Raw genomic sequence first — 20,433 nt, 5'->3', positions numbered from 1 at the left:
ACGTCTGTCTGAGCCCACCTCATTCCTTGTCTACCTCAAGGAAGGGAGATTCTTCTTTTTTATTAATTAGCTATAGTTGATGTATAATATTATATAAGTTTCAGGTGTACAACATAGCGATTCACAATTTTTAAAGTTTCTAGTCTATTTATAGTTATTATGAAATATTGGCTTTATTCGCTGTGCTGTATTATATATCCTGGTAGCTTATTTATTTTATACATAGTAGTTCGTACCTCTTAATCTCCTACCCCTGTAAGGAAGGGAGATTCATCGCTTCTTGGCCTTTTGGCTAAGATCAAGTGAAGGAAGGGAGATTCTTTTTTGTTTTTTAATTTAACAGGTGCTTTACTATGAAAGTAACTTAATCAATGTCCATAATATAGATGACTTTCACAATCCAGTAAACAACTAAAAAAGTTTTATAGTCCAATAATAAATGTAAGTTTCCAATTTGAATGAAGTCTAAAAAATAACAAATCAGGGCCCTGAGCATACAAAAGGCAAATATTCAAAGGAAGCTCATAGTTCAGAATCACCCTACTGTTGTGCAAAACCCACAGCAATTTTTTTTTTTGTAGTAATTGGGTTTAACAGTATTATAATTCTAATGAACAAGTTAAGTCAGGGATCTCTAAATTTTGGAATCCCAGTATTAATTGATTACAAATAAGTATTAGCTCACATCTGTCACCAATGACTCAAGAGTTTATTTCTAATGAATTGACCATTATATTTCCAAAGTTCTGAAATGGCCAACAGACCGCAGAAAGACACTTCTTTAGGTTCCTACTTGAAACCAACAGCTTCAGCAAACTACTGGCCGTGATTCAGGGCCAAAGGAAGGGAGATTCTTAAATGTTAGCAGGAGAAAAGAGAAGAGTAGATATGCTGATTCATCTACTCGGGCCTGGGCCCTCTGCACATACCATCTGCCTTAACTGCCCTATTTTGCAGATAAAAACAGTGAAGCTCAGAGGAAAACAGCCTAGCCTGGGACAGAGCAGGCATGGGGCTTGTTTCTGTCCGCCTGCCAGGCTGGTGCTCCTTCCTGAGTGCCTGGAATGGCCCTTCTCAGCCCTAAGCCACCTGTGTGACCTTGGGCAGGTCATCTAACTCATCTACACTGCAGCTTCTTTGGCGATAAAACAGAAAAGATGAGAGCCGCCCTGCCTGCTTCTTAGCACTTCAAGGAGGCTCAGATGAGATAATGGATGTGAGAGGGCTTTATAAACTGGAAAGCTCTGCAGAGATGGAGGGGTAGGGGTTATTACCGTCACTCCATAAAACCTCCCACACGCACCAATCTTCCATCTCCCTCCTGAAGCTGCCGCCCGACTTGAGTGCTTTTAGAGTCTGCCAGGTTGTCTTCCTGTCTCCTGGCACCAGACAGGAAGGCCCTCTGCCTCTGCAGTCCCCGTGCCTTTTCACAGACTCTCAGAGTGGAGTGGAGGGTGGAGGCTTGAACTGGACCTGGGCCTTCAGGGAAGGAGCCCACCAAGGCTGACAGAGCCTGTGTCTGGGGGGCCTCTGCCCCATCTCGGGCCTGCAAAACCCATGCCCAGGGCAGGGCTCTGCTGGGACCCCATGAAGTGCCACTGTGCTCCCCAAAGCCCCCAACCCCCCGCTGGATGGCTCCTATCACACAGCTTTCCCTGCCCAAGTCACTAAGACTTTTCATTTTAAGTTGCTTGCAATTGAAAGCCCAGAAGAAATAACCTCCTGCACATTAACAGCTCCTTTTCAAGTAGTTTCCGGAGCCTTCTCTGGCTTCTTTCTCTCCTTCCTTGTCCTCCTCAGCCTAGGACACAGCTGCACTGGTCCATCCCCCTCCACCCCCCACCCCCCCCAGCGTGGCCACATCCAGTAGCAGAACCCTAACAAAGCCTTCTAAGGGGACTGTTTCCCTTTGAAAATCGATCTGACATCAGAGCTGTAAGAGATTGTAAACATTCTCCGGTCCAACCTCGGCATTTTACAGATGAGGGCACTGAGGCCAGAGAAGAGAGTGTTTATTCAAGTGCACTCAGTTTTTCAGCCCTCTTTATCCTTAAGGAGGATCTTGGTGGGATGTGGTGGGAAGGGGTAGTAGGGCGGTGGTGGCAGACAGGTGTTCAGATTCTTGTCATTTGACAAGGTCAGATCTGTTGGCCTTTGCTACCTAGCACCACTCCCCACTCCCCTCAAATATCAAGGTGAAATGGTCTGCAAGTGACAGAGATGTGTGTGCATGTGTGTGTCTGTGTGTAGTGGGTGGGGGTGAGGAAGTGGGGAGTGGGACTGATGCTAAAGAGAGAAGCCCTGTTCCAAAATGAACAGTGGGACAAGTGGCAGACTTGGCCATATTCCTCCAGAATATTCTGGAATATTCTACATACACTCTTATGCAGAGGCTTGAATCCTGGATAAAATGATCTCGGGAGTTTGCCTTTCCCTGAAACTGGTGTGTGCTCATTTGCTGAGAACAGTTTCTAAGCTGGAGGAAAGGTTCCCAGGTGCCTAGCAGCTTTTTGGTACTCAGGAAATGTTAAATAGCCATGATCATCAGTTGCAGCAGAAAGGAATAAGCTGCATGAAATCCCATTTCCGACCTGCTCCCCTGATCAAAAAAGACAAAGCAAATGAGATTATCTCCTCCCTGCCCGGGGACAATCTCATTGCCTCTGCTCCATCGACCACATAACCGTGAGCGGCGTGATTGCCGTCTCTTCATAACAGATGTGAAACAAACCTTACGAGAGGCATGAAGAGTTGCTGTTCAAACTCAATTGCAAACTCTGCAATGAAATGAATTGGAGAACTGAAGCCTTCTTCCCCTCTGCCTCCAGGTTTGAGGCGCTCTCCCCGGCCCAGTCTGAGCAGGTCAGGGGAGCAAGCACAGAAGGAGGGACCCACCTGCACGGGAGCTGCGTAGACACAGCCTGTGATAAGTGGGGCCAGACCCAGAGAGGGCTCCTTGGCAAGACTGTGATTAGACTCCCTTTCAGTTGGTGCAATTATTTGTAGGCAAGGTTGAGAGCTTTGGGGGAAGGGTGGAGTGAGGACTGCTGGTGGCAGGTCTTGCTCTTCCCTGATGTCCCCAACAATTCAGTACTGGCTCCAAACTTGCCTGTCCCACCTAGTGAAATAAAAGCCTGACAGTTAAGGAGGACGATCTAGAAAGTACCCATAACCAGGACGTGCCCTAACCTCTGCCTGCTTTGTCTCTGTGTATCTTCTTATCAACCCAACCACCACCTCCCCCTGACCCCAGTCCCAACGAGGCTCAGCTAAGTATACAGTCCCTCCTGGGGTGGGGGGAGGTGATCTGGCTAACACATTCTCTCTAGCATCTTACATCTCCATGAATATTCTAAACTAACTCTCTTTATAGATGGCATCTGGGGTAGTGGCCTGGCTGGTCCGCCCTTGATTCTATTCAGTCTGCAGGCCCTGCACCTTGCTGATCTGTTCAAGAATTCTGATCCTTGCTTTGTCGACCCTGATTCTGTTTTCTCTCTTGAGACTGATGCCAACCTCGTTTGTTCCGGCCTTCCTCTTCCTAGACTTCTTGGTACTGGCCTTCTAAGGTCCCAGAGGGGTTCAGATCTCTGTTCTCCTAATCAGATCCTTCTTCTTCCTGCCACTAAGTACCCCGTGTATCCACAGCACATCTCTGGCCAAAATGGAGTAGTTGTACAGCGGGCTTCCCAAGGGTTGGTGCTCTGCTGCCCCCTGGGGGCGCACATTCTAGAGGCCAATTTGGGAGACTAGTTTCTTTCCACTTCTAGTATAAATCAAAGGAAAGCTTTGAAGCCACCATTCTTCCATCACACCCTTCCCCTTCTTCCCTCCTGCTTCTAAGCCCACAGATGTTTTCTCCAGCTGCACAAGCCCCCTGCAGAGGCCAGGTGAGGATGCCATGGTCTTCCTTCCAGCTTGGGGATGGAGACCTGTGGAGAGGAGGCTGGTTCCTTCCAGGCTGCCAGATCCTTTCATCGCTGGAGAAAGCAATCATTGCAGATTTGCTCCAGCCTGGGCTCCGCTAGAATAAACACACATGTGCACATAACACCCACATGCCAAAAATTCAATTTCGGCAAACAACCAGACCCTGCTAATTAAAATGTCTAATCCATTTAAATGAATGCAACAATTAATTTAGCCAGACAGTAACTGTGCGATCTGAATACTCTTCCTTTTCATTCCCATCGAGTTGGCTGGAAGACTCATTCCCTGAGTGGGGTCCAAACCTTGTGATCTTTGAAGTAAATTTCACTGCTCAGCTTCCCTCCACAGAGCACCTCCCACCTCCCCTGTCAGTGATGAGACTGACCCTGACTTTCAGGAAACGTCAGCCTGTTGGATGACTTCTGGTTGAAACCAGGCTGATGGAGAGATACACAGCCTGGGTCAGACAATCCATCCTCTCATTGGAAGGCTGCCTCTCTGCAGGTGCCTCTGCAGGTGAATTTCTGCCTGGAATGGGAAGATTTGGGGCTGGGAAGATTTGGGGCTGTGATGGCCTCCCATGTTCCCGTTTCTGCTCCTTCAAAAGGGAATCAGAGAGATGAAAAGAGAGTTAGGGTTTGGGACCCAGGGAAAGAGAGAAGAAAGTCTTTTGCCTGTACAATTTGCATATACAAAAGATAAACATCAGAGACATTCTCTGCCCATCACTAGGGTGCAGACCCAGGGTCTAAGGGCTGTTGCCTGCCTTTTCACCTGGTCTACTCTTTGCCTCCTGACTCTCATCTTGAAACATTTATTGAGTTTCTCCTCCATTTAAGGCCCTGAGTTGGTTGCTGGAAAGAGAAAAAAAGGGACATAAAGAAGTATCAGTAAACAGTGCTGTGTGCCCTGAAAGAGGCATGTGAAACTGCACCCCTCGCCCCAGAATGCCCGTGGAAGGCACTGGGGGCCCTAGCTGGACCGAGGGAGATGGCAGGACTCTTGATGAGGTGTTTGCAATGGCAAGAGTGCCATCTTCACTGAGATTCAGGAGTAGGTCCAGGGTTTAGGGGTGCTAAAGCTTATTAATTGAGAGGGAGGTTATTTAAGAAAAAAAAAACAAAAATGTGAGTACAGAAATAAGTATAAAATCAAATATTAATTTCAAGTAAGAAAATGGATCAGAGTAAACTATATGCTTAAAAAACTGACAATGCCACCAACACCACAAAATCCAGAAAAATAATGGAAAATAAAATGAATCAGCTGACTTTCTCCCTGCAGTTTTTGGTTGCACACTCTTTGATGTTTCTTTATAACATAACAGTTTTGAAATGTATTTTCCAAAGAGAGAGTAGAAAGCTAATTCTGTCTTTCCTCTGGCACAGTTGATCAAAAGTTGTTTATATATTGTTGATGGTTGGGATTCATAAAACACACAGGCGTTCTTGCTTTTGTGGTAATGCTCTAGTTTTGGGCTCTGCAACTCTGGAATTGTGAGAAATTCAGCCCAAGAGCCATAGACATGTTCACCCAACACTACGACCTCGGGTCCTGCACCCAGGGTCGTGGTGCCGGGCAATTTGGCACAGTGGGTGGAAAGTGTCCTCAAGTCATTTCTAAGCAATAACTTAACTGTATGCAAAACTGTGAAATAGTAAAATATAATGAATGGAACTAAAAGTTTTTCCAATCCAACTTCCCCTGGGCTGGATCCCTAAATGCCCATGGCTCCTCTGGCATCCTTGATGTGAGGAGAAGTGTGATGGAAGGAGGCTAGGATGGAAGGAGATACTAGCTTATAATCAATTTGGGTTAAAATATTTTACTTTAGAAAGTGTTACCAACACATAAGATCACACGAACACCTTGCCAGGGCACTTCCCAGAACCTCTAAGGGGTCTGATGGGTAAGACTTCAATGGCATCAGAATCATTTGGCACTACTTAGGTGATAGACTTATTTGGGATGGTGATGACAATTGCAAGAGAGATGAATCTCTCCTTGCTCACCCCTTGGAGCTGAAGAGGGAGTGTTTCATAGTAATTAAGGGCATAGATTTCGGACTCCGCAGTTCTGGGTTTATGTTCTGGCTCTTCAGTTTAGGTTTTCTGTGACTTTGGGCAAACCACCTAAACCCCTGCTTTCTCATTTAATAATGGAACTGATAATGACAGATAAATGTGAGAGAGCACGTAAAGTGCAAAGCACAGAACCAGCAAGCAACGCTGGCTGTTTTTGATTTTTCAGAGAAAGGAGAGATATCTTCCAACTTCTGGGGCAGCAGGGTGAGGGTGCAGGGGAGAGTTCACACTGCTGACGTGGTTACCCTGTATCTCTGAATTCTTTATCTTGCTCTCTGCTGGGATTTGACAAATAGGAGACCAGCCTGGCAGAGCTGTCGCTGGTACCAGGCTGAAGCAGTGCTCTTTCAGGCGTGCGCTGGGCCCTTGCACGACAGAATCACGCTTCCTGGGCCTGAAGGGTCACTCCCAGCGCTGGCTGCGGCGGCTGACTTGTCTTCACATTTGAGTAGGCTCTTCCTGGGAGCGAGTAGAAGCTGCCCGCAAGTGCTGGCCTCCAGCAGGCTGATGGGCAGTGCAATTTATTTTACGCTGAAATGACATCGGGACAATGATGCCTTCCTGCAGATGACAATTTGGGTTCTGTAACTGCTAGCCTTGAGGCAGGGGGAGCTGTCCCCCTTTCTCCTCTCAACACCTGCCATTGCAGCAGGGATGGCAGCCGCCGGCCCTTCTGGGAAAAGGGGCTGAGAATCTCCTATCCACCTGTTGGAGCCTCAGCCCACAATATCATGCAGCAGTCTTTTTGAGCCACGCGGGAGCCAGAGAGGACGGGATCCAGAGTCCAAAGCATTAGCCAGCTTGGATGTGCCATTGTGCCCAAAGGTTTCTGCCTTGTTTGGATTCAGCACTGTTCTACAAGTTCCTGCCCATTGATTCAGGAGATTGTTGCAAACCCAACAGTTCATTCATGGTAATTCTTACACGTCTATTTTCAAGATACAGAAAATAGAGGCATAGAAGCCATCAGACTGGGCAAAATGGAAATTAGAGCCCAAGACTGTATGTTATGTTTCTCATGAGAAACCCCACCTCCCTCTCATTTGCCTATATTTGTACCTTTATTGTAGTTGCATCATGCCTAGTACAGTTTTTGTCACATCAGTTAGTACTAATTTGTTGACTAGCTGATTGCATTCTGAGATGAATAATAATTTGGACCAGGTAATTAATTTCTATTTTTCTACTGTGAGCAGGGGGAAAGAAGATGAGCATATGCTTTCTTTCATTCACTTATTCATTCTAGAAACATCTCCTGCATGCTTACCATGTCCTAGGCACTGTGCTGTGCATTGAAGATAGAACAGTATGCAGCTCCAGGAGCTATGTCTCATGAGCAACAGAGAAGCACCTAACACATTACCTCAGGGGAAGTACCTGGTGCTGTGGGAACACAGTCCAGGGGCGCTTAACCCAGACAAGGGGTGCAGGGGGTGATGGTCAGGGAAGGCTTGTCAGAGGTGTTGAAATCTGACATGGGACCTGAGGGAAAGTGGGGGACTTCACCTGGTGAAGAGTGAGTGGAGAGGGGAAGGTGAGACTAATCTCTGGATCTCTGGTCCAGGACACCATGGAGTTTCTGGTCTAGGAAAAGAGTTGGGCAAAGAGAAAAATGTGATTGCAACAGTGTGCCCATACTGGCATGGGGAAAGGATGGTATTTAAGGGAGCTTTTACCAATTAAATGTCTTTGGAGGCAAACAACTGAATTGATTCCAGGCAGCCCAAGATGAAGGCCACTATGGTTGTTCACAGAATAAAGGAAAACCTGGACAACCAGGGCAATTCCAGGATCCTCACTAGAAGACCCTCCTGGATCTCATCTCCAGGACAATGAGTGCCATGAGCTCCACCTGCCTGGTCTCTGGGTGCTCAAGTCATCATCTTCCTGAGGAAGAATCTGATTGGTCCAGAATATGTCAGATGTCTCTACCCTTGGACCAGTCAGACATGGGATGGGAACAGGATTGTGAGTCGACACAGCCAATGAGGGACTCCCTTGAATCCTACATTCAGCTTGGTGTTTTGTTTCCTACAGTGTGAATGGGAAGGAAGGCTACATCGCTAAATGCAAGTACAGCAGGGAGGTAGGAAGTTAGGGAAGATTTCCTAATACTTTCACTGAGTCTTTATGGGGCAGGGAGCAGTCTGGCATTTATTTACAAGGCCCATGAATTTCTTTTTTTCTGTGCCAACCACCCCTCCCTATGAATGGATCTCACACAACTGCTAGACTTCGGTATGTCCTCTAATGTCTCTGACAAGCTCTGGAAATGGCTGCGTCCTGGGAATTTTCCAAGGCTGGAACTTGAAGAGGCTGGGGGAGGGAGGAAGGTGTGTGTGGAAGTGTGGGGCAGTGGAGAAACGCTCTAGACAGCCGAGGAGTCAAGAGAAATGTGCTACTTTCCTAAGTCTAATTTGGGTTTATCCAAGTGAGTAATTTCTCAGGCAGCCAGGAGGAGCTATAAACCCCATGAGACTAGGGCTGCTAGGCATTCAGGCTGTAGCTGTGACAGCTTCAAATTGGACTCAAGCTCAGCTTTGGGACCTGGGAGGTCCTTGACTGCTTCACTCTATCCACCAGGCCCAGGGCACCATTCCCAGAGGCTGAGACCATTACTCTGCCACGTCTTTGCAGATGCATGAAAGGGGCAGAGGAGTCTTTAGCTACTTACTTCTCTTTACTTGCTTATCAGGCAAATGGCTTGATACCCCCTCGCCTGGAGAGTGGGAAGGAGCCTGGCTCTGAATAACCAAGTCTCCTCAGGCTGGACACCCTCTGGCCCCTTCCTCTAGCCCACGGTTGCTCTGGGCCAGTTGGATGGGCAGTTGCTTTTAGTCTCTTAGAATTCTAGACCATCAAATCTAGAAGATTCTTCAGATGTCTTTTATTTAGTGCATCCTTTAACTTTATAGAAAAGAAAGTCATGCCCGGAGAGTGGATGAGACTTGCCTAAGATGCACCAGCTAATTCATGATAGAACCGGCACCAGAACCAAGACCTCCCAAAGCCCGGTCGAGCCACCACTTACATTGCCTCTCACATCCTTACTTTCCATGAGGGCACTGAACATGCTGGGACCTAAGAGACAGCTTTCTCCCTTGCTGTGTCCCATTCCCTAAAGGCCAGAGTTGTTTTCCAGCCAGCTCTAGGGTATGGAACAACTCCTAGAACTTCCTTCCCTGCCATGAAGCTTTTTCCCTTGGGTAGGGAGCTCCTGGGACCAAGAGTCAGACCCAGGCTTCACTGAGAAGAAGGAGCCACCTGATTTTCAGAACATGCTCCTTAGAATTTTATCACCAGTTTAAGAAGCTCCTATTCCCAGTCCCTGAGGACAAGTGTCCCATTAGTAGGAGGCCCCTCATCATGTCTAAATGACAGAAAAGAGGAAACAAATTGGCGGGGTTAGGCCCTTTGTCAACCTGGGGACTTGTACTTTGGGCAATTTTGTATGGACAGGGGTAGTAACAGCAGTGGTTCCAGCACGTGGAGATCTCCCTGTCATCCAGGGATGATGGGACCAGTTCAAGGCCATCTGCTTTGCCTGACTCTCAGAACCGATAGGCCCATCAGATGAGAGAGGATCTGAGCCTTTCAGGGAGTACTTCTTCGGAACTTGAGGTGCCAAGCTCACAACTCCAGGGACAATGATCTTCTCTCTTCCTTAGGGAGTGATATATCCGCCCCCACCCCCAACACTTTTTTTTTGATAGGAAACAGAAGGACTGATCAAAAGGAGAGAGAGAAGAGTTTCAAGACCTTTTCATATGGTAGATTTTGTGCGTGGACACAAATGTGTACACATGCGTGCTCGTTCCAGGCCAGTTCACAATGAATGAACAGCCACCATCAATATCCAGAGATATGCCTTGTTCCTTTTTCTCTGATAGTTTCTGGGTACTCAATAAATACAGTACTCATTAGATATGGTGATGGGTCCCACTTGAGGGTCAATCTGGATGCCTCTACCTTAGGGACAAATAACAATGATCTACTGTAGGGAGAAATGACAAAAAAATTTTCTTTCCTCGTCAGTCCTTCCTGAAATGATAAGAACTCACACAGCTGGGCAAGGGCTCTCTGCTAGGCACTCTTCTAAGTGCTTTCACACACTGAACTCATTGATCCTCACAAAGACTCTGCACGTAATTTTATTTTCCTTACTGTACAGATGAAGTCACTAAGGCACTGAGAGGTTAAGTAACTTGTCACACTGGCAGTAAGAGGTGGAGCCAAGAATTAAACTCCAGTAGCTTGGCTCCAGGTCCTTGTTCTTAGCTGCCCTGTGATGATTCTTCTTCTTCTTCCTCCCCTTCCTCCCCCTCCTACTCCTCTCCTCCCTCCTCCTCCTTTTCTTCTAGTTCTTCTTTTTGATACTATTCTTAAGGTCCATGGCTGAATAACTGCTCTGATACCTACTGCTATAGAATCTGACAGTTGCAGGGTTGAAAGAAAGTCTAAAGTACGTCTAACCCAATATCTACTTGGGATGGATGTGTCAGGGAGAAGACTGCCCGAGGTACATCCTCCAACCTCCACCCAGCTAAGTAGTTTCTAGGATATTTGACCACTGTTGCTGGCACTCATTTGCCTCCCCCAGAGTCCACAAAGTATGGGTCGTTCTTGCTGGCAGATAGATCAGTCCCTAGATCAGTGCCAGTTTCCCTGCACGACCCCCACTGCGTAGTTGTGCAGGCAACATTGAACAGGCTCCAGGAAATGGGCCCTTTGCTGTCCTACAGAGCAGCTCCTGGAATCTCTTCGATAATTGTGATTATTGAGAGTTGTGGCTTGCAGTCAATTTAAATTTGCCTTCCCATAGCCTCTTGTCCACTAATGGAACAGATCTGAGCCCCCAACCACAGGGCAACCTTTTCAATATTTGGAGAAAGTCTTCATCTACACCCAGAATCTTCTATTTCCCAGGTGACACCTCAGTTCTTTCTATGACAGAGTTTCAGGGCCAACCTAGCCTCTCAATTGTTTGTCCACGTTCCTGTTAAGGTACCACTGAGATTTGGCCCCATAAGAACAAAGCATAGCAGAGCAGTCCCTCCTACTTTGCAGAGATTCTATTAATGAAGCTTAAGATGAAAGTCACTCTAGACAGACTTCATCCCAGGCTACTTAAAGGGCTTATGACTGATCATCCGAGGCATCAGAGGAAATATTTGTATCTCCATGTAGGAATCATTTGGAGATTTAAAAAAATACTAGAAATTCTTATTTAATTGATCTGGTATGCAGTGTGTGGGGGGGGTGGTGGTAGGATTTTAAAAATTCTCCAGGTATTTCTAATGTACAGCCAAGGCTGAAAAACCACTGGTCTTACTAAAACCACACTAGACTAATTTTTATGAGATCAGGGATTTGGTTTTTGATTCACTGCTGTATTCCCAGCAACAACAAAGGTACCTGACATATAGGAAATCTTGCTCAAAAGCATTTATTAATGAATGAATGAATTTATTAATGAATGAATGATCCTTTGCACATGGCTGGATGTATATTCATCATTTCGTTAACTCACCTTGGTAAAATGATGATTCAAAAGCATCAAGAGACCATCTCTGCCTTGGACGGGGAAGGTTGGAGGTGCTTATGTCTGGGCCCTGGCCAACACACAGTTAAAATCATCTAAGTAGGACAGAACAAAGCTTGTTGGCACATGGGAAGGGCTCTTGGGTCACAGAGCCTATGAAGGAGGCTGAGTGGAGAACATGGCGACAATTTTGCGTTTAATTAACATGACTTCAGAGGGATCAGGAGCGGAATTTAATGGAGGCCAAGATTACCCACAGACGGGAGAGAGGGTCAGCTCAGATCAAAGGGAGCCACTGGAGGCATGGAATAAGGCCTTGTTGAGAAGCTGCAGGCAAAATATCTCCTTTCACAGGCTGGAGGTTTTGTGAGGCATCTGAGACAACAGAGCCTGTTGTGCAGGCAGTAGCAGTATCTGACTGTCTGGGTGTTCTCCCTGCGTCCAGGATACCACCTTGATGGAGACCTGAGAAGCTCACCTTCTCCCTCCCCTTCTACCTTCCATTCTGTGTTGTGGGGGGAGCCATGCAGTGGGATCCCAGGGGGAAGAATCAACACAGAACCCACATAGAGGGAATGAAGGAAGGACACTGAGTTAGAGAGGAAAGAGTACAAACTGAGAGCATGAGTGTGATGGGGTGCCAGGCTCAGGAATCATGGAAGGAATCTGTTAAGGAGCAGCTTTCTAAAGGGCAAGCACTGTGAAAATGTTATAAACGAAGGAAGGGATGTGCATGGACAGAGAGGATTTAAATGTGCTTTAGGGGTGGCAAGATGGAAGGTTCAGAGTCTTTCCCTTGGTAGCAGGGAGGAGGAGCTGCTAATGTGTGCATTATCTCACTTAATCCTCATAACTCCCCTATAAGGTAGAGTGTGTCAACCCATTTTATAGATGAGTATGCTGAGGCTCACAGAGATTGAGTGACTTGCTTAAAGTCACCAAACCAAGTTGAGAAAAGAGTTGGATTACACATACATTTGCCTGTCTCAGAAGCATGGGTTCAAGAGAGGGAAGCACAGATGGACGGAGAAGGCTCAAAAGTCAAATCTCAATGTTTAAAGAAGCTAAGTCTATACTGATGCAAATAATGTAGGTGATAATGTCTTCTTTCCAATTGCCCAGTCTACGCAGAAAATACAGACCATCAGGAGGCTGTTAATTACCTGTAGGAGAAAACACATCACCGTTCCAACTCAACTTGCCAAAATCTTGCCTTCCGTGTTCCCTTAAGATGGGACACTCTCCTAAATAGGTGGGGCAAATCCTCCATCCTTGATTTCACTATAGTTGGAATACAGATATGGTTTCTTTGTGGTTGGTGTTTAAGAGTTCCTCCTCCATTAGCTTGTGCTTGTTTCTTTTCTTTTCATTCAGCACTCAGTCCATCCAGATTTTTTAATTGGTATGTAATGCAAACATTCACTTTTGAGAGATTTGATTTCTTAGTAGTTTTATCTGCTCAGGGTTGCCATGGTTTCCCATCAGTCTATTACCACTGGAAATAGATGTACTGTAAGTTGCCTTAGGGTGTCCCATGTGCTCCATTCATACTCTTTTTTGGACTCAATGTGTTGCAACAATCTTATTTCCTCTACATGATCTACAGCAAGTACTCTAAGCCATACAGTAATCTCATTTTTTTTTTTTTTTGGCTTGTTCATTCAGTGGGAATAGGAGGATACCAATGGCTAGGTTAGAGCCTCCACTTTCAATTCAATGAACCAATGGTTTCCTGGTAGAAGCAGTCTTCTTTGAGTGCTAAAAATTTACTAACATTTTTGGTGTAAGAGTGAGAAGTGCCATCCCAACTTCCACCTCCTTGGTTTCTAGACTCCTGATTTCTGGCTATGTAAGAAACAGCAATATATGGTTCAAGAGAATATACATCAGCCATGGAAGTTGAGGGAGGAGTAGCAACACCTTAGGAGTAGGCATACTGGGAGTATAACCTCATGAAATTCACTTGTACCATTAGGACTTTCTTGAGCTTGGTCCTCCTTGTATTACTTCCATAGACAATAGTGTGTTGATGGGCCTGCCTGATTTATAGTTAGGTGGATCAGCTAACATCTAGCTCAGGGTGAGTAGCTGAAGATTCATGATTATCTGGTGTCTAATGATTATGCATCCAACCAGGGCCTAGTAGAAAACTAATAGCCTATCTTAAAAAGAGAACACATAGTAATTTGCTAAAGAGAACCTGACTTTCTCAAAACCTCAGGGACCTATTTTACAATTTTCCTGTCCAACTTTGCTTCAGACTCCATACAGCACCCTGATCTGCCAGGACACCTGAAGTACCTTTGGATCCTGTGGATCAGAAGAGCCAAGGGAAGGGATGATCACACTGCAGGCTGAACTAGTTAGCGAAGCTTTCTCTTCCTCTGAATTCTACTCAAAGTTGGCAGCCTTGTTGGTCACCTGGAAAGTGGATTGGAGCAGTAAGCACAATGTGGCATATGCTGTTGCTTAAATCCAAAGAGACCCTCAAAATGTTATGCCCTTTTTTTTTCATTGTAAGAGGTACAAGTTATGGGAAATTGTCTTTTATTTTGTGGGGAATGACTGAACATTTTCCACCACTGAGCCATCCCCATCATGGAAGTAGAAGTCCCCTGTGCTTTTGAGGTATTTTTCTCACATCTCCGGTGTACATGAACCTTACCAAGGCATCCGTTGAGCCACTACTTCTTGCTTTTCACATCATATCATGTTAACATTCTCGTGAACCACGTGTTCTCGGTGGATGGGTGACATGATCAAGATCTCAGAAAACTTATTGGTGGCACAGTTCTGGGGGTAGACACTCTCGCTACAGCTTGATGGTATTAGGGTACTCTTGTCCTTACCAGGTGAAAGTTTCAGGTGTCCTCTGCTTAAGGAGAGAGGAAACATATCTGCAGTAGAGCTGCATTATAGGTGCCAGGGATTATGTTGATTTGTTCCAGTAAAAAGACCACCTCTGGAGCTGTGCTTTTAACTGAAATTACCACTTGATTATGTTTACATTTATCCATGGCCATTTGTGAAGGCCCCATGGTCTTCCCAATTCACCACACTAGACAGTTAAATCAGAATGGAAGAGAAGTTTCTACCTCTGTATCTTTCAAATATTTAAGGGTGGTGCTAAATTTCTGTGATTCTCCCATGGAGGAAGTCAGTGCATTTTATTTACCATTTTGGTAGCATGAGGGAACTCCGGGTGTTTCTACTTGACTCTTCCTGCCTAGGAACCTATATTCCTTTGCTCTCTAGTCAGAGAGTCTGCATGAGGATGCTGCCAGTTACTAAACATGTCTATTCTAGCTGTATGCCCAGTAACTAGGAAAATGACCAAAAGACTGGACATGAGGTCCTACTGGGCCTACATGAGGTAGACATCAGTAAAAGTCTGTTTTATGCCTGTCTTCCATGCATACCCACTCCGACACCATCATAGTGTTCTGCATCTTCAGATTTTGCTGCTGTCTTTAAGTCCAAGCCAGTCTCTAATAATTTTGACAAGGACTTTGGGTATTTCCTTTTCCCTAGTTCACAGATACTCAGGTATATTTTTGCAGGCATTTGGGGACTTCTAGGGAAAAGATTCAGGGTATAATTGCCATGTAATTGTAGATTTCTTACTCAAGGGTACAAAACTTTCCCATCATACACAGAAAACTGAATCTGTGAACTGACTCAGGTATGGGGATTAAGTGGGGACGATGCATCATTAGGCTAGTTTAGGCTTCATTAACAGAAAGGGCTAACCTTAAGAAAAAGTATCTCATGGAATGAAAAGTCTGAAGGCAGGAAATACTGGGGTTGTTAATTCAACAACTCAAAAGTACCATTAAAGACCTGGGCTCTTTGCATGCCTTTGCTCTGTCCTCCTTGGTGTATTGGTTTACTGCCCTCCGTGGTTGCAAGTTGCCTGCCAGAACCATGTGCAGTCAGGTAATGTCCAAGAAAGAAGAAGGACTTTTCCTTCCTTAGAGTTTGGTTTTTGGAGTAAGGAATTATCCCCTAGAATTCTCACTGGACTTTGGTTAGGAAGGAGGGAGGGAAGTTAATGAATGGTTGTTGGCTGTGAAATGAACAGTCTATTATAGACTGTAACTCAGTCATGAAGGCAGAACTCAGGCCTCTATTCGTTATGCCTGTCAGATCAAAGTAAGAACTTTATTGCATCCATCTCTTTTTCTTTGGGGACACCATGAGCTGCCATATAAAGATTCCTATGGGTCAGACCAGTCTGATTATCAGGCTGGCCAGTTGCCTATTATGATAGCCAAGCTCTCTATGCAATCTGGCAATAAATGCTGTTCCCCAGGCCTGTTTTATCTCATTACAGTCCCAATCCAATTGAAATTGTGCATCTCTATTCCAGGCTACATCTTTTCTCCACCAACAATCTTGGCTGACAGATAATAGCCAATCTAGCTTTTTATAAAGATGTTGGTGTTCCCTTACTAATGTATTTACCATTGCCTTGACAAAAGATGTGTGTTTTGGATCCTTTTGGGAGACATAGTTATGAGATGGGTAAGCAATCATGATAAATCCACCCCAACATTTCTGTCTTGGTCTTTGAATTTACTTCCTTTAAATTTTACCTTATAATTTCTGGCATCTCCAATACATTTAGTATGGAACACCAATGGGTCCAGATTCCTGTCAATCTACTCAGCAAACAATGAAAATGATCCCTAGATGCTCAAGCTAGTACATCAGATGTAGAATCACTGGCAGATGCCACCATATCAATAAACTCAGCTTGACCTAAAATTATGTTTTTCCCTTGTTAGACTAGCATATTCAGAATCTACTTCTTCATGTATTCCCTCCAGGTCTCTGTTAATGTGAATTATCAAGGTCATGCATTTTTGTCTATAGCTTTTCCCTTCAGATATTGGATGTGCACTTCAGGTATGGACTTCAAGCTCCCATCTCCAGCCCACCCTGTTCCAGGGACACGCTGAGATCTAACTCTAGTTGTAGGTGTGGAGATAATGAGGGATAGAGGGATTTAGCATGAAGAGAATAGGCTTCCCGTTGCCAAGTAACACCCTCATGTTAGATCACTGGGATTTTTAAGCAAGGTGGGAATAGACACGTGAGAAGAGGAGGGGCTAATCTGGCTGACAAGAGAAATAAAAATCAATGAAGTTACCCGGGGAAAGGGGGTGGGAAGGGATAAATTAGGGAGTTTGAGATTTGCAAATGTTAGTCACTATATATAAAAAGAGATTTAAAAAACCAAATTTCTTCTGTATAGCACAGGGAACTATATTCAATATCCAGTAATAATCTTTAATGAAAAAAGAATATGAAAATGAATATATGTATGTATATGCATGACTGGGACATTGTGCTGTACACCAGAAATTGACACATTGTAACTGACTATACTTCAATTAAAAAATGTAAAAGAAAATCAATTAAGCTGAGAAATTCAATGCTTTCTGAGTTATCTGAATCCTCCTATAACTCTCTGTTCCAGTTCCCAGGTCTACCCCTTTCCTGATCAATGCTCTAATTTTCATCTAAGCAATAGTGTTAGCTTGTAAATTCAACTAATCTTGTAATTGAGCAACCTGCAGGATCAAAATTCGTGTTTGGTTTTTGTCTAGCTCAGCACTGTGTCTAAAAGGAAAAAGATTCTCCTAGTACAGTCATAGAAAATTCATGGTTTCCATTTTATGCCTTGAGTTGAGAAATTAAGAATTTGTGTTTTTCGTTTTTTTCCTTTTAAAAATCCACCTAGCACTATTAGAAGCAAGCATTTTATCCTATAGACCTTGAATTTCGCATGCCCTGTATATCATTCTATGGTGGCAACCATTAAACCTTGGCTTCATTCATAGGTACTTCATCCTGGGTGACCACAGGTAAAAATGTAATGATTTTGCTACTGTTTACCATGTTCTGGTGGAGTCACATCTCTTACTACTGGCTGAATTTTCACTGTGTTCAGCCCTGACCATGTCAAATAAACTATCCCAGATTCCTGCAAATTTCTGGAGGGTCTGTTTCTCCTCAACCATTGGTACCATTTTTGACATCAGCCAGTCTTTATCTGCAAGCTACAAGAAAGGGGCTATGGCTACGTCAGAAAGAGAGAGAGAGAGAGAAAGAGAGAGAAAGATTGATTGCAAGGCTATTGAGTAATTCATGGAATCAGGAGTTTTACAGCCAGGAACAACATCCAGAAGCATGACCTCAGAGGAAGTCTTCCTCTGTATCCTTTCCACTGAGTCACTCTCTCCCAATCACAGGATCATCATATGGGGCAGGAGCATCTGCTTGGCAAGAGCTTAGGTCAAGTGCCTATGCCCTGGCTAAGCATAAGAAGAAATTACCTGGCATTTTCAGCTACTACAGTAGGAGATGGGCTCTGATTCCTACCAAGACTCCTAAGGTTGGGAAGTCCCTGAACAAAACAAGGAATAGAATTGCTGAACAGCCGAAGCAAATGGTAGATGTCCATTAGCCTTTGGGTGTGTTGCTCTTTTCTCTGTTTCTCAGTTTCCTCTACTATAGAAAGAAGGTTTTGGAACAGATAGTAAGATTGCTTCTAAATCTGTCATCCTGTTCAGACACTCCTCTGTGGTCTTTGTGGTGTAGGCAATTGCAGCTCACACCATCCATCTAAAGGCAATGAGCCCTTGTCCTGCTCCCAGTCACAGGGAGGAAGTGGGCGGGGGACAGAGGGGAGCTGTCCTGAGGCTGGAGGCGCTGAAGGCCATCTCCCTGGCTCCTGGCAGCTGTTATGCTGAGCCCTGGTGCAGTTGTTTTGCAGCGCGTTTCACACTGAAGCAGAAAATAGAAGCAGTGTCAGGCCAGCGCTGTGAGTGATTCAGACAACAAAGTCATTTTTCAAGACACTGCCCTGTTTGAGCACCAGGTGTTGAGGTGACAGATTGTGTAGACACGTTATGGGGAAAGAAAATCTACCTCGAGTGATTTAGAAGCCTTTAGAAATATTTGGCAGGTGTGAACAATTGGTTCCCCATATTTTCTCTTTAATCAATTGCTTCTTTAAGAAGTGGCTGTGCGGAACGGGGAGAGTTGCGTGTTTCCTCCCCTCCCTCTGGTTCGCTTTCCAGTGCACTGGTTTTTCAACACGAAGAGGCAAAACTTTCTCCACAATCCCCGAAATGGTGCCTGCATATTAAAAACACACCCGCTTTCTCTGCTGTTTGCCTGCGGATTTGTTTCATTTCATACCCCACTGAAGCCTCCTCTGTGTTCAGAACGCGCTGTACTCCGTTGTGAGGAGAGAGGAGGGGAGGGGAGGGACCTGAGAGAGCACTGCTTGTTTCCTTAGCAAACTCGAAGAACTGTTGAAATTGAAGTTTGCGCTTTGAATGAACAGAAACCTGAGGGTTTTAGGAGGAATTGGAATTCACTGGCTTGCCTGGAGCTTTGATCCTGGCTCTCTCTTCACCGCTCAGGGTGGTATCCACAAGTCACTTCTCAAAAGGCAGGCATTGGTGTGTGGGGTCTGAAATGCCACTACCTTTGTTTTGGGTCCACGTCCTGCTGGGATCTGGAAACAGAGCCATGCTGCCTAAGTGGGTGGAGCAAAGATTTGCATAATTGACTATGAGACACCATATCAGACCAAACTAATTTCTCTTACATCTGCTTAGCGCCTGAAGTAGGTTAAACTGTTTCCCCAAAATTCGTATCCACCCAGAACCTCAAAATGTGACCTTATTTGGGAATAGAATGTTTGAAGACATAATTAGTTAATGATAGAATCATCATTTCAGATAAGATCATGCTGGAGTTAGGGTGGGCCCTACACCCAGTGACTGGTGTCCTTATAAAAAGAGAGACACACAGAGAAAGGCAGTGTGAAGATGGAGGCAGAGATTGGAGTGATGCCTCTATAAGCCAAGGGACCTCAAGGATGCCTGGCGACCGCCAGAAGCTTGGAGACGGGCCCAGACAAGTTCCCCTTACAGCCTCCAGAAGGACTAACCCTGCTGACTCCTCGATTTTGGACATCAGGCCTCCAGAACTGTGAGCGAATACATTTCTGTTGTTTTAAGGCATCGAATTGATGGTAATTAGTTTCTACAGTCATAGGAAACAAATATATCACCTACTGAATATCCCTTTGCCAACTTGCTCTCAGCCCATAATGTCTTGGAAAATTTTCTCCTCCCTCAGGTTTCAGCTCAAACATCCTCTCCTCTGTCAAGTTCCCTACAATTTCATTAGAAATGAGATCATTTCTTTCTTCCGTGCTCCCACAGCCTTCTGTGCAGACTTTGTTCCCTCTTGGGTTTAGTGAGTTGTAGTGGTGTGTCCCTCCTTCCTTGATGGTGGGCTTCCTGAAGGCAGGGGCGGATCTCCTCAGCTCTGTCTTTCCAATGTCCGGTTAAGTGCCTGGCACGTGGTAGACACGAGTAGATGCAGGTAGAGGAGGGACGGAAGGGAACGGTGGCATCCTCCGGAAGTGGCGCTCCAGGTGCTGCTGAACTTCCGGAGACGGGCAGCGTGGCCCTGCGACCTTTCACACCCCTTACCTGCCTGCTTTTCTTCCCTTTTGGTGTGGTCTCTGTCCTCTGGGCTCAGCTGCTGACTGTTAACACATCTCTGCTCAGAGGTTAATGGATAATCTTGCCATCGGCTGGTCCCAGTTGAAGTCTGTTCCAGGACCATCCATACTCACTAGGTAGAAGAGCCCACAGTTCGGGACATCTGGGGGCGGTGGGGCGGGGGTGAAGGCAGGTGGGAGGGTGCTGTCCTGGCTCTGCTGAGGACAGAGAGGTGGAGGATGTGAAGGAGCACAGGCTGGTGGTGCCATTTCTGGAACCCGGCCCTCTCCTGGGAGGGTTCAGGGTGGCTCTCTGTCCCTCTGCATCGTGCCCACTGCTGCTACCC

The 20,433-nt window shown here is 45.5% G+C and overlaps 1 non-coding gene across 1 annotated transcript; it reads right to left on the bottom strand.

The window, feature by feature from the left end:
- Window positions 1–703: 703 nt before the first annotated feature.
- On the bottom strand, window positions 704–840 carry LOC116666135. The gene has a single exon (XR_004322984.1). It is a non-coding gene; the product is annotated as a small nucleolar RNA SNORA2/SNORA34 family (small nucleolar RNA).
- Between the last annotated feature and the right edge of the window lie 19,593 nt (window positions 841–20,433).

The sequence above is a fragment of the Camelus ferus genome, chromosome 9 (assembly GCF_009834535.1).
Source record: "Camelus ferus isolate YT-003-E chromosome 9, BCGSAC_Cfer_1.0, whole genome shotgun sequence".
Classification (NCBI taxonomy): Eukaryota; Metazoa; Chordata; class Mammalia; order Artiodactyla; family Camelidae; genus Camelus; species Camelus ferus.
The sequence above is the reverse complement of the archived record's forward strand: the minus strand, read 5'-3'. Positions and strand labels throughout refer to the sequence as shown.